This window comes from Mus caroli, chromosome X (assembly GCF_900094665.2).
Source record: "Mus caroli chromosome X, CAROLI_EIJ_v1.1, whole genome shotgun sequence".
NCBI classification, from domain to species: Eukaryota; Metazoa; Chordata; class Mammalia; order Rodentia; family Muridae; genus Mus; species Mus caroli.
In genome coordinates this window covers 150904447-150918913 of record NC_034589.1, presented here as the reverse complement: position 1 = coordinate 150918913, position 14467 = coordinate 150904447, and the positions used below count along the sequence as shown (strand labels likewise).

Below are 14467 nucleotides of genomic sequence, written 5' to 3'. Positions count from 1 at the left end.
TTTTTTTTTTTTTTTTATCTTTTGAGCCAGGGTCTTATTCTGTAGCTCAAGCTAGCCTGGAATTAACAATGTAGCCCAAGCTGACCTTCAATTTATGGTGATCTTCCTGTCTTAGCTTCCTGAGTGCTGTGATTAAAGTCATGCACCATAAGCCTGGCTTTTACTTTTGAAAAGCACTAAAATTGTCAGAAAAGGAACTATCTGCAACGCTAATCCTTTGGCTTGTTAGTTAAGTCTGAGTTGCCAGAACCAGCAGAAGCCTTATATAATTCTGGCAGTTCATTTGCATTCACCTGAGATTTCTCTGCATCCAGCTGCACAGAACTTCTGTGATATGCAAAGCCCTGAAACTTGGGCCAGAATCCTGAAAGTAATTTTCTCTTGTAATCTGTGCTATAATTGCATTTTAATTCAGTTCTGGTGTCAAGATTGCTTGTGTGTATATGCTGTGTTTTCTTCATTTCATTAGTTCCTGGTATTTAGGCCAAGTGCCTGGCACAGTTTGTCTTTGGTAAATTTTATTTGTTACTGTGGAGCCTGCTATTCTCTCCTAAATTGATGGAGAGGGCCCTTTGTGACTTGGCAGTTCACTTCATGGCCCATCTCCCCCTCTGCTGACCTTTGCGTGGTTGGATCCTATTTCTTCCTTGGCTGTGCCAGCTCTGAGGAACCCTTGAACTTGTAGTGATGAGTACTCACTTGATTGCATCCACCTGGGCAGCTTGGAAAGCTATAGCATCGGCTTGTCAAAGAAGGCCCGGTTGAAAAAAGTCACAAGAGAACATCAGCATCACTGACATCATTGCATCAGTCCCCATTCTCCTCATATTAGGTGCAAAAGAAAAAAATTACCATAGATCCAAGCATGGCAGCCTCCATTTGTAATCGCAGAACATAATGGGGAGGAGAAAGCTGGAGGGAGTATCAGAAATTCAGGCCTTGCCTTGGCTACATGAGACCATGTGACTTTGTCTCAAAGCCTGTATTGGATTTGTGTCCAAGGTCCACCATAGCTGTTTTCACTTTGGTAGTTTCCTTTCTCTGTATACCAGGGACCTTTGCTGCCATGCTTAGCCTTGCAATCTGTGAGCTGTGCAGGTTCTCTCCATTCTTCCAAGACTGCCTGGACAGTACCTCCTTGAAGGAGCTAGTATCTTGTTGTGGAGTGTCTCTTAGGAATGTTAAGAGTGTGGAAAGTATTCACCACAGTGAGATCTGTACAGACAAGGGGGGCTGTCTTCCTATTTTCAAGAGCTCCTCATGAACCAACCTGCTGGTGGATACAGTTAAGAGTTCTTGGGGTTCTATAGCAGTAAATAGCAGATACTTGGCTCCAGAGCTTGATCCACTTGCTGACCTCAGACGCATGGGTATCAAACGGCAGTATTATTCTCAGTTGATGAAATCCACTTTTGACTACTGAAGGTGAGGGTTGTTCACGTCACTGCTGAGCTGAACCTCTTGTAGCCTGGACTTTCAAGCTTAATATGTGGTTCCCTAACTCTCCATAACTACCTATGAGCTCTATCTCTTACCCCTGGCCCATAATAGGTTAAATTTGGGTGATATGACTTGCTATGCCCCCCCCCTTTTTTTTACATCTTTCCAGGGTAGCTCAGTTTAAAAGCAAAGGTTCTTTTTCAAGATGGTACCTGGCCACATTACCTTCCAAGTCATATAGAGTACAGAATGGGATTATTTCTCTATTACTGACCCATTTCTGGAAGACCTAATCTCATCAAAAGCGACAACTAGACGAGGCTTGTGGGATTGGGCTGTGGGTAGGATTGCCAGTTTCCTCTTACTAAGATCACCTCCACCTTTACTAAGATTACTTGTGGATGAAGTGTCTGCTTCTCATGCCCCGACTTGGGAGCCATGTGATTGGAGCTGTGTTCTACCCAGCTTTTGGAGGGTTACGCTATTTATAATTTGTAGCTTTCGCCTGGTTCCTGGACACTAGGCTCCTGGTACAAGACCGCAGCCCTCCATAGATTTGTGTTCCTCAGTCACATTAGGGCTTCCAAGCCCCTCCATAGGTAGAGGACATGACCTGTGGTCACTTAGCATCAAGACAGATCTCCATTTTAATGAGGTACCTAAAGGCCTGGAGGCTTAGCCAATAAACTCCCCTTCCCAGACACACCTCCCTGCAAAAGGTGTTTAACTTTAGGCCCACCCCTGAGAAGTGGGGTGCAGTTTTACTCATCCACTTTCCACCATGACAATAAATGTCTTAAAATCATGGGCTGCCTCTTTTTATCGGGCCCCACCATGGGATGCAATGGAAAAGGCCTTCTGTTTAATCTCCTGCAGAAGGCTTCTTAGTGCTCCCAGCCATGGCCTCCACCAAGCCAAGCCAAGCCAAGCCACGTGCTGAACAAGCCAAGGACTAGCACCCCCTTCTTTCCCTTCTGCCTGGGCTAGATCCAGTTCAGGGTTGTCAGGGTTACCAGTTTATTCTTGACTCTTTTGTGACTCCCAGCAGCACCTGGGTGCCCAAGAGCCTGAGAACCAGATGGTCCTGGCCTCCTTGCAGGCTCGGGGACCCCCAAGCCAGCTCCAGCAGTTCCTAGGGACCTCAGACTGTGCTCCCCCTACCCCTGGAGCAAAGTCCCATGGCTTCCCATAGCCTAACACCTACCTGGCGCTGGTGTGGGGTAAGCACAGTCAAAACTTCCCAGTGTCACCTTCCTGAGTGTCCCAAGCCCTGAGGCAGAGCAGATGCGGGACGCATCAACCCTACACAACCTACCAACCAACCAATTATCCCAAACCACCTGGAACTCTGAAACTGCTGGAAGCAAACATTTCAAGATAGAGACAGAGGTGTGGGTTTTCTGAAAAGCACTTCAGTAGCCCAGGATAAAAAGAGCTGACAAAGGGCTAGCATGAAATTAAAATAACTTTTGCAAAGCAAAGGAAACAACTGGCAGGATGAAGAGGCAGCCTACAGGATGGGAGAACAATTCTTTCCAGCTATACATATGACAGGGGATGAATTTATAGAATCTATAAATACTTTTAAAAATTAAAAATCAAACTACTCAAATCATTAAATCAGTGAATGGGAAAATGAATAGGTAGTTATCAAAGGAAGAAACACAAGTAGATAGTAAATACTTGAAAAAAATGTTCAAATTAAAACATTGAGATTTCCATTTCCCTGATGACTAAGGATGTTGAACATTTCTTTAAGTGCTTCTTGGCTATTCGAGATTCCTCAGTTGGGAATTTTTTGTTTAGCTCCATACCCCATTTTTAATAGGGTTATTCGGTTCTCTGGTGTCTATCTTCTTGAGTTCTTTGTATATATTGGATATTAGCCCTCTATCAGATGTAGGATTGGTAAAGATATTTTTCCAATTTGTAGGTTGCTGTTTTGTCCAATTGACACTGTCCTTTGCCTTTCAGAAGCTTTTCAGTTTTATGAGATCCCACTTGTCAATAGTTGATCTTAGAGCCTGAGCCATTAGTGTTCTGTTCAGGATATTTTCCCCTGTGCTGATGTGTTTGAGGTTCTTTCCCACTTTCTCTTCTATTAGATTCAATATACCTGGTTTTATGTGGCAATCCTTGATCCACTTGGACTTGAGCTTTATACAAGGTGATAAATATGGATCAATTTGCATTCTTCTACATGCTGACTGTCACTTGAACCAGCACCATTTGTTGAAAATGATGTCTTTTTTTCCACTGGGTGGTTTTGGAATCTTTGTCAATTATCAGGTGACCATAGGCATGTGGGTTCATTTCTGGGTTACCTCACAGCAGTCAGAGTAGGTTATCACGAAAACAAATGATAAATAAATGCTGGAAAGGATGTGGTAAAGAGGAAGCCTTATTTATTACTGGAAAAAGTGTAAACTGGTACCACCACTGTGGAAACCAGTGTGGAAGTTCCTTATAAAGCTAGAAATACTCTTTGATCTGCCTTCTACAGTGGAACTGCTGCTAAGATGCAGTTTTTCATAAAGACCATCATGCTCAAGGTTGATCCCTCAGACACTATAGGAAACTGTGAAGGCCAAAATCTCTGTTTAGGAAGCTGTTCCTCCTCATTAGCCAAGGCTGCTCTTTGCTGGTAAGCAGTTGGAAGATGGTCATGCTTCGTCTGACTACAACATTCCAAAGGAGCCCATCCTTTATCCTGTGTTGAGATGTCATGGTGCTGAGAAGAGGAAGAGGTCTTACAGCCCTCGCCAGCAGAATGAGCAGAAGGGAAAGAAGGTTAAGCTGTCTCTATGGAAGTGGATAAGGTGGATGAAAATGGCCTGGGTTGAGAGTGCCTTTCTGATGAATGTGATGCTGGAGTTTTCATAGCCTGCCACTTTAACAGACAGTACTGTGGCAAATGTTGTCTGACTTAACTGCTTCAACAAATCAGAAGACAAGTAATTGTTGTTTATGCGTTAATAAAAAGATAGGATCTGAAAAAAAGCCAAAAATAGGACTTCAACATAACTCCTTGGGTAAAGGCACCTGGTGTTAACCCTGATGACCTGAGGCCAATCCCTTAGATCCACAGGGTAGAAGGAGAACATTGATCATACTCTGAATTCCACATGTGTATCATGGCATGTAAGTGTGCACATATATACTAAAATATATTAAATAATTAAAAGACTCAACCATACCTAACTTATATGTACTCAAAGGAATCCAAATCATTGTTTATTGCTGCATGATTCATAATAGCCAAGACATATATAATCAGCCATATGTACATTAGTCATCAGCAGGTAAATGGATAAAGAAAGTAAGAGAGTGGAATACATATGTACAATGAAATCTTTCTTAGCTGTAAAGAATGAAATTATGAAATTTGTAGGATAGAAATGGCAATCATTTTACATGATTGCCAAACATGACATATCGTGTTAAATGACATAAGCCAAACTTAGAAAGACAATGCATGTTTTCTTTCATATACATAATCTTGATTTAAACACACACACACACACACACACACACACACACACACACGATAAAACAGAAGGAGGTAGGAAACTAACAAGGTGGAGGGAGGAGGAATTAGGGAGGGTAATTGTGGGTAAGAACAAGATACAATAATAAAGATGTATTAGCTGGGTTTGGTGGTGCACGCCTTTAATCCCAGCACTTGGGAGGCAGAGACAGGTGGATTTCTGAGTTCGAGGCCAGCCTGGTCTACAGAGTGAGCTCCAGGACAGCCAGGGATACAAAGAGAAACCCTGTCTTGAAAAGCCAAAAATAAAATAAAATAAAATAAAGATGTATGAAGATGTCATAATTAAAAACCATTATTTTGTATACTAAGTAAAATATTTAATAAAATACAACTTCTATTTACATAAGTTACAAAAATTTATTTGGTTTGATTGATAGTCATACAGTTTGCTATCCAAAGATGTAAAACACCACATATGGGGTTTTTTCATCAGGCCATGCAGAATTAAAAATGTAATTAGAATATTTATTTTGTGAGCTGGACAAGTTAATAGTATGAGTGCTTTGGGAAAGGGAAAGATGATTTTAAAATGCAAGACTTGTGGACAGGAAGATGTTTCATTGGGTAAAGCACTTACTGCATAAGACTGGTGTCCTGAGTTCAATTCCCAGAATTTTCATAAGGGACTGGATGCAATGCCAAACATCAGTATTGCCGACATTCTTACCTTGAAATGGGAGGTAGAGATGGAAGAATTGCCTAGAAGGCCAGCTAGCCTGGAGGATCCAGTGAGTGCAGGAGCCACAAGAGAGACTGTGCCTCAGAAACAAGAGGAAGGTGAGAACTAACTCCTGAACGTTGTCTCTGCCTGCATACACAAGAAATTAAAGATGCAAAAGTTAACCTGGAGAGAGTTCCATCCTTGTAGGAACCTGTATTAGGTGTACTGAGAACCACAGTGCAAGATGGAAGTTATAAGTATCAGAGCACAAGGTTGAAACCCTCCTTTTAGATTTTACTCATAGTCATAGAATGTTTGGGGAACCTGACAGAGCCTTACACTCTATCTAGTCTGAATGCTTTGTTCTAATAGATGAGACCAGAACCTGAAGGACTTCAGATGCCTCCTCTATAGTCACCTGGCTAGACAGTCTTCAATAAGACAAAGTGTTGCTTTGGACTGTGTTGACAGTTCAGAGAAAAGAGCCCCATGTTTGTGAGTGAAGTCTGGGATGATGAGTGGAATCCCTTGAAGCGTTGTCCCATTGGGCACTTTGTTCTGAAGTTGCCCATAATAATAGCACATGGAATGGGAATGTTTCTGCTGTATTTCTCGGACACTTCTTGCTAACATGATGTTTGGCCGTGTTTCTTGCTCTTTATACTTTATACTAAATTTTGACAATGTGATTCAGATTGTACAAGGTACAAAATAATATAGAGTAAATTGTTGCTTCTTCCTATGCTCTTGTTTCTAGAGGCAGCCAGCAGACAATTTTGTAAGCTTCAACTTAGAGAGCTGGCTTATCTCTAAACTATGTGTCTTCACACCCAGCAAGGCATCTGATCTCCACTATGGTAACTGCTGAGCACCATAGTTCTTTTCATTTTCTCAGTTTATCCCGAGGTAAATTGAAGATCCTGAGGACTTCTTCATTCCTTGTTAATTGGTGCTCTCTAGGGCAACAATTCACTCTAGGGCAAGCCAAAGGGTTTGAGGTAAGTCACAGGATCTTTGGCGAGCTGGAGAAACAGGGTGGGTGGGTCCCAGCTTGCCGGAAGCAAAGCCCTGAGCCACACACATGCCAAGCAGAAGCCTTATGTACATGAACCTTCATTACGTGTCAGGGGTCTGACTGACAGTAACTGCTCCTTTCCCCACTCCTTTACTGGAAAGGCCACTCACTCCTCAGCTACATCTACAAAAGTAGAAGCTCTGAACATAATAGTCCTTTTACTTCCTTGTTTCTCTTCAAAGCAGGCTATTTTGAAATGTGTTTCTAGTGGAGCCTAGATGGTCTGTTTATAGCTCAGTTACATGGGAATTAGGACATTTGATTTTCAACTTTTTTTTTTTTTGAAACAGGGTTTCTCTATGTGGTTTTGGCTGTCCTGGAACTAACTATGTAGACCAGGCTGACCTCCAACTTACAGAGACCCACCTGCGTCTGCTTCCTGAGTGTGGGGGGATTAAAGGCGTACACCACCACCACCACCACCTGGCTGATTTGCCTCGCCCCCCTGAATGCTGGGATTACAGGCATGTTACCACACATGGTTTTATGTGTTGCTGGGGATCTAACTCAGGGCTTTTTCATGGAGACTGTCAACTCTACGCACAAAGTTGCATTCTCAGGCAAAACTACTTCAGAACAATAATTCACATCTACTCGTAAGAAGAATGGAGTTAATGTATCAGGGATAACATTTTCCTGAATGAAATTCTAAGTTAGGATTTGCAATTGTCAAATGGATTGCAAAATGATTGTCTGTAAAGCCCATTTTCAGCTTGTGTGCTGAATCAGGAAGTGGACTGCTGTTCACCCATGAGCAGCAGTAGTTTTCCAGTCCTGCTATAATGAACAGAATATGAACTTTGAGCCTTATCACATGTAGTTTGATGCTGTCTTTGAATTTGAGACCTTGAATATCTCACTTAACTTTTTGAACTGGGAGCTTTATTTGTGTATAGCTAGTGGGCATTCTATTATAATGTTATTTAATGTACATTATATTACCATGCATAAAGCATAGAAAAAGATTAATAAGATCTGCTGTCTGATATCACACCTAAGCCTTGCTTGTCTGTTCTCTCTTTAGTGAGGTGGTTTGGTTTGGGCTTTGTCTCAGTTAAGGTTTTACTGCTGTGAACAAATACCATACTATGACCAAGGTATCTCTCTCTCTCTCTCTCTTACTTCAACAATCCAGTTGTTTATTTCTTAGAGTTCTATGTGTTTGATGTGTAATAGGATGAGGATTTTTTTATTGGATATTTTCTTTATGTACATTTCAAATGTTATCCCCTTTTCAGAAACCCCCTATCCCATCCCCTCTTCCCCTGCCTTTATGAGGATGTTCCCCCACCCACCTACCCACTCCTGGCATTCTCCTACACCGAGGTTCAGGCCCAAGGGCTGCTCCTCCCACTGATGTCAAACAAGTCCACCCTCTGCCACTTATGCGGCCAGAGCCATGGGTCCCTCCATGTGTACTCTTTGGTTGGTGGTCCAGTGCCCAGGAGCTCTGGGGGGTCTGGCCGGTTGACACTCTTGCTCCCCCCATGGGACTGCAACCCCCCTCAGCTCCTTCAGTCCCTTCGCCAACTCCTCCATCGGAGACTCCTCTCTCAGTCTAATGGTTGGCTTCGAGCATCTGCCTCTGTATTTGTTAGGCCCTGGCAGAGCCTCTCAGGAGACAGCCATATCAGGCTCCCATCAGCAAGCACTTCCCAGCATCCATAATAGGGTCCAGGTTTGGTGACTGTATATGGGATGATCCCCAGGTGGGGCAGTCTCTGGATGGCCTTTCCTTCAGTCTCTGCTCCATACTTTGTCTCCATATGTCCTCCTGTGAGTATTTTGTTCCCCCTTCTAAGAAGCACTGAAGCATCCACACTTTGGTCTTCCTTCTTCTTGGACTTCATATGATCTGTGAATTGTATCCAAGGCAACTCTCATAAGAACAGCATTTAATTGGGGCTGCTTACAGGTTCAGAGGTTCAGACCATTATCATCAAGATGGGAAAATGGCAGCAACCAGACAGGCATGGTGCAGGCAGAGCTGAGAGTTCTACATCTTCATCTGAAGGCTGGTAGTGGAAGACTCACTTCCACGCAGCTAGGATAAGTGGCACACCTACTTCAACAGGGCCACACCTTCTGATAGTGCCACTCCCTTGGCTGAGCATATATAAGCCACCCCATTCCACTGCCTGGCCCCCATAGGCTTGTTCAAACATATGAGTCTATGAGGGCCATACCTAAACATAGCATGATTAAAAAATACATTTAGTCCAACTTCCAAAGTCCCTATAGTCTATAGCATTCTCAACAATGTTAAAAGTCCAAAGTTCAAAGTCTCTTCTGAGATTAATCCAATTATTTAATTGTAATTCCCAAGGCAAGATAGGAAACCAACTGGGCAAACTCCAATTTCTACATCTCCATGGCTGATGTTCTCCTGGGCTGGTTCCACTCCCTGTTAGCAGTTTTCTTCAGCAGATAGCCCATGGCTCTGACATCTCAAACATCTTGGGATCTCCAAGGCAACTTCAGTGTTACAGCTTCTTGTTTAAATGTCTGGGATCCGCACATGATCTTCTGGGCTCCTCCAAAGGGCTGGCATCACTTCTCTAGCTCTTCCCTCAGTATCACTCTAAGCTCAGGTTGATCCATTCCACTGCTGCTGCTGTTCTTGGTGATCATCCCATGCATGGTACTGGCAACTCAAATATGCTGGAGACTTCTGCTGCAACTAGGCTTCACCAATAGCTTCTCATAGACTCTCTTCATGGTGCCAAGAAATGTGCCATCAGTCCAGTTCAGTATCATCAAATGGTGCTATCAAATCCTTTTCATGACCCCTTTAGTCCTGTGTCATTAACTGCAACTGAAGCTTCACCTTCACCAATGGCCTTTCATGGCCTCTCATAGTGCCAAGCCTCAGCTGCTATTCATTACCCCTTCATGCCTTCAAAACCAGTACCATCTGGGTGACTCTTACACATTACCAAGTACAGCTGCAGCACAAGATACAACCTTGGCTATCTTTAGCTTTGTGCTCGCAGAAACACTTTCCAGAAGATGTGACCTCAATGATGCTGGTCTTCTAATCACCACTAATTTCTTAGTTCCAGCTAACCAGCATCAATTGTCCCAGTACTCTCCTTCTCCTCTTGACTATAAAGCCAGATCCAAATGGCCAAAGCTGCTGAATTCTGCTGCTTCCTGGGGCTGGGACTTGGCTCCCTTGTTATATTACATTATGATCACCTTTCTGTTTTCCAACTCCTTCACAGCGTAAGCTTAGCTGTCCTGGAACTTGCTCTGTAGACTGACTTTGAACTCAAGAGATCTGCATGTTTGTCTCATGGGATTAGAGGTGTGTACCACTTGGATCTGAACTTAGCTGGATAGTATCTTGCCCCAAAGTCCTACTCCCTTAATCTGATATCTCCTAGAACACAGGATTAGGCTCCATTTAACTTCCTGGTGCCCCTTTAATACTCAAACATTATAGTTTATATTTTTCCTTTCTCAGATTACTATGCTTGTTTAAAATGCTGTTCATGAGACTTAACCAGAAAACAAAGTCTATGATAGGCATTTCTGAGACTTCCTTTGCCAGTGCAATTAATCTAAGTCTCTTCACTTTAGCCTCAGGCAGACTCTTCAGACAAGAGCAAAAAGTAGCCACATTCTCCACCAAAATACCACAAAAAAACAGTCTTTAGGCCATATATTGAAATTCTCCACTGACACCTCTTGGGTCAGGTCTGAAGAATTCAAATTATTCTTAGCAACAAAGTCTTCCATATTCCTACTAGGATGTCCCATTAAGCCCAATTTAAAACATTCTACCTCTTTCCAAATCCAAAGTCCAGAAATTCACATTCTTCAAACAAAAGCACGGTCAAGCCTATCACAGCAATACCCCACTCCTGGTACCAACTTCTATTTTAGGACTTTACTGCTTAGAACAGACACCACGATCAAGGTAACTCTTATAAGAACATTTAATTGGGGCTGATTACAAGTTCAGAGATTCAGTCCAGTATTATCAAGGTGGGCGCATAACAGCATGCAGGCAGGCATAATGCAGGCTGAGCTGAGAGTTCTACATCTTCACCTGAAGGCTGCTAGCACAATACTGGCTTCCAGGCAGCTAGGATGAAGGTCTTAAAGCCCACACCCACAGTGACATACCTACTCCAACAGGGTCACACTTCTGATAGTGCCACTCCCATGGCCAAGCATATACAAACCATCACAGGCTTATATTACAGTTTGCTATATTGATAATATGCTAATATGATATAGGAGTCCATCTTTTCTTGAGTGACTTACTGAAGTGACATTAGAAAGCATAAATGAATGGGAAAGGGAAAGCCAGAATGCAATTTATTTGACTCTTCATTTGTTTCCTAAGAGGCTGAAATAAAACCTACGAGCATGTCCTTCAAATTCTTTTCCATGTTGTTACTGAGTGTGCCAATTGACACCCACTAGGGTATTCTTAGCACAAGAAAAAAGATCTCTAGAGTGGCAAGACCTCACTGTGATACTCTATTCTGAATCTCAGGGCTAGGATGAATAAGGATGAACAGTTAGGTTTGAACCAGTACTCTCCCAGCCAAAAACGTGGAGAACAGAGCAGTTCAAAATCTCTTGTATTCTTGTAGGAACTCTTGGCTATATGGTATGATATAGCTAAAGCTAATAATTTATTTAAGCAGCTGCTCATAAAAGTAATTACAACACGAGAGAGAACTGCTCTATTTCTGCAGGCTGTATAAACTAACCAGTAGATATTCATTGAGTAGAAAAGTGTACAGCAAACATCATGAAGTATGATTCCTAGGGAACAGCCATGATAAAACCATACCGTTGACTTATGCTGCACACTGGGGATGTGTAACACAAGATAGGGCTGGGCTGGAATGGAAATGATTAACAGTACCAATAGTGTGTTTCCTTCTTTTGCTTCTTCCTTGCTGAGAAGTGAGCTGTTTTGCCTCCTGATAGACCTCTTGCCCTGATATACTGTCCATAATGGACTGAAATCACTGATGTTGAGTGAAAGAAAGCCTTCCCCACTTAAGGTGTTTGTGTCAGGTATTTTGTCACAGCAATGAAAAGTCTAACATAGTGTCATGGAATTGCATAAGGCTTCAGAGTTAACATCTGTCATTGGGTAGCTTGAAGAACAAGCCTGGCTGGCAAAGAAACAAAGACACGATTGGCTTCTATGTAGGGGACTCCTGAATGGGTATTGAGAAACAGACTGGTGTCTGGTGTGCTTAGAGCCTTACTTTACATCAGGATGGGAGTTGTTGGAAGGATGGTTTGGATCAGATAGAAGGGCCTCAAAAGCCATACTCAGGACTGAGTTTTACAGGAAGGAGTTTCCACAAGGAGCCTGGGAAGCACTTTGGAACTGTGGAAGGAATGCTGAGGCTGGCAAGATAAAGGTACACAGTCTAGAACAGGATGTGAGCCTGGTAAGGTGAGAGCAGAGACTGAACTTAACCAGCTGCAGGGGGAAAGGAAGGGGAGAGGGGGAAAGGGAGAGAGGGCAGGGGTGAGAGGGGAGAGTTTCTTGGAGAATTCTTCTAGCCCCTATTTAGACCATTCTGTGGAGGCCTTTAAAAATACTTGAAGCATAGTCAAACTTTTGAACTACTCCAAAAATTTATTATCTTTCAGCTAGAAAAGAAAGTATTATTTCGGCCAAACTGAAATGCATATGGACTGGTTACAGACAGTCACTTAATCTTACAGAAAAAGGTAAGAGGGAAGCAATTTTAGTGGCCTTCAAACTCCTGGAACTGTGTCCGTACTCCTCCCAAATGGCCAGTAAAATTTTCTGATTTGTATCCAACATCCAGTTTAGTGTGCATCTGTAAGTTGTAAGGAAGTTGATTCTATCCATTCCTTTTTGCCATGTCTTGCTTTCCACCTGAGAAAACAAACCCTAGTCCAAAGGTTTGCATTCTATACTGGAAATCTGCACAGTATGTAATCGAAGACAGACCCAGCAGAGTGTGGTTTGTGTTTGGGGTAAGCTAAAGAAGAGGGGCGAAGGAGGTAGCTTATGAAATACCTCCTGCTAATCGAGTAGCTGGATATATCACTTTCTTAACTTTAGATATCATTAAAATATTTCTATCCACACCTTAAAACTTTCCCATGGAGAATTTAATCAGGAAGGCAGGAAGGACTTTGATTTTTTTTTTTTTTTTTTTTTTTGCGACAGGGTTTCTCTGTATAGCCCTGGCTGTCCTGGAGCTCACTTTGTAGACCAGGCTGGCCTGGAACTCAGAAATCCTCCTGCCTCTGCCTCCTGAGTGCTGGGATCAAAGGCGTGCGCCACCATGACAGGCAGGACTTTGAATCTTAATGAACAAAAACAACAAAACAACACAGCCAAACCCTTCTAAAAGCAGCCTATCATTTGGATTGCAAAATCTCAGGCTGATGGGGCTCCACTCCATAGGTAAATTCCAAAGGTTTATAATTCTTTTCTCTCCTTTGAAGCTTGTGCATTTCAGAAAGGTCTTGGTATGTCTCTAGGAGGTTTGGTGTACAAAGAGCAAGATGTGGCCTAAGACCTGACTGTGCTTATATGTGTCTATCCTATTTTGGCTAAGGTGCAGTGATTCTAACAGTATACGTCAAAATATAGAACCAAATGAAAATAAGGTGGTTTTCTGATGTCAGATACGGCGAGTCTTAAAGTGCCATGATGAGTTTTACCAGCAATTTCAGTTTCCTGTTGTAAAACATTTTATACATTGAAATAGTAGCTACAGTAAAGGAGTATCTCAAAGTCAATTCGATAGTAAGACAGTGTTTTCTTACATTTTATTTATTCCTCTCATGTGTGGATACATCTGGCATGGATGCATGTGTGCCTATAGGGGTTGGTTCTCTCCTTTCTCCATATAGATTCCGGGGATAAAACTGAGGTGGTCAGGCTTTCTGGCAGTGTCCCTACCTGCTGAAACATCGTGGTGACCCCTTTCATTAATACTTTCTAAAATGTAATTGTTCGCTTTATGAAATAGAGTTCATTTGTTCACCTACCAAGGACTGTAGTTTTTTATAATTGCAGTTATCCTATAAGATAACTTTCTTGATGCTGCAACTACATGGGCGCTATAGGTCATGTTTTCCATGTACAGCCTCATGTCTAACTTAAGATGTATAATTTACATATTCACAGTAGTGGACAGATTATGAAACTCACCTCCGTTTTATTTTGAGTGTAGGTTTCATTCACTATGATTGAGAATTGATTGTATCTTGGGTGTCTAATTTTTTTGTGTTGGGAGGTAAAAATGTCCCTGATCTTGAAGAGAATTCATGCTAATGGGAAGCAGAGTGAAAGAGAGAATGAGTAGAACGGACAGTACAGAAAATTGAATGAACCACCATGAACCTAGCTTTAACAATTATTAACTCTTGGTTCTGCCTGATTTCCCCACATGCTCGTCTTCTCTTCCTTTTTCCTTTTAAATACCTCCAAGACAATGTATCATGGGATGGGTATTTTTAGTCATTTGAATAGTGTGCTTTCAGAATGCACTGGGGAAAATAAACGATTCTACCCAAGAGTTTAAGAAGGATCTGTAGAAGAGAAATAGTTGAATTCAGTCTAGGTGTGAAGGAAGATACTCTCTGTCTTAGTTAGGGTTTCTATTCCTGCACAAACATCATGACCAAGAAGCAAGTTGGGGTGGAAAGGGTTTATTCAGCTTACATTTCCACATTGCTGTTCATCACCAAGGAAGTCAGGACTGGAACTCAAGCAGGT

At 42.3% G+C, this 14467-nt stretch overlaps 1 protein-coding gene and 1 pseudogene across 7 annotated transcripts in view; both read left to right on the top strand.

The window, feature by feature from the left end:
• Reps2 (RALBP1 associated Eps domain containing 2) overlaps nt 1–14467 on the top strand; it is a 229181-nt gene that overhangs the window by 58597 nt on the left and 156117 nt on the right. The gene's annotated exons all lie outside the window — the stretch shown is intronic.
• On the top strand, nt 3960–4398 carry LOC110286541 (annotated as a pseudogene).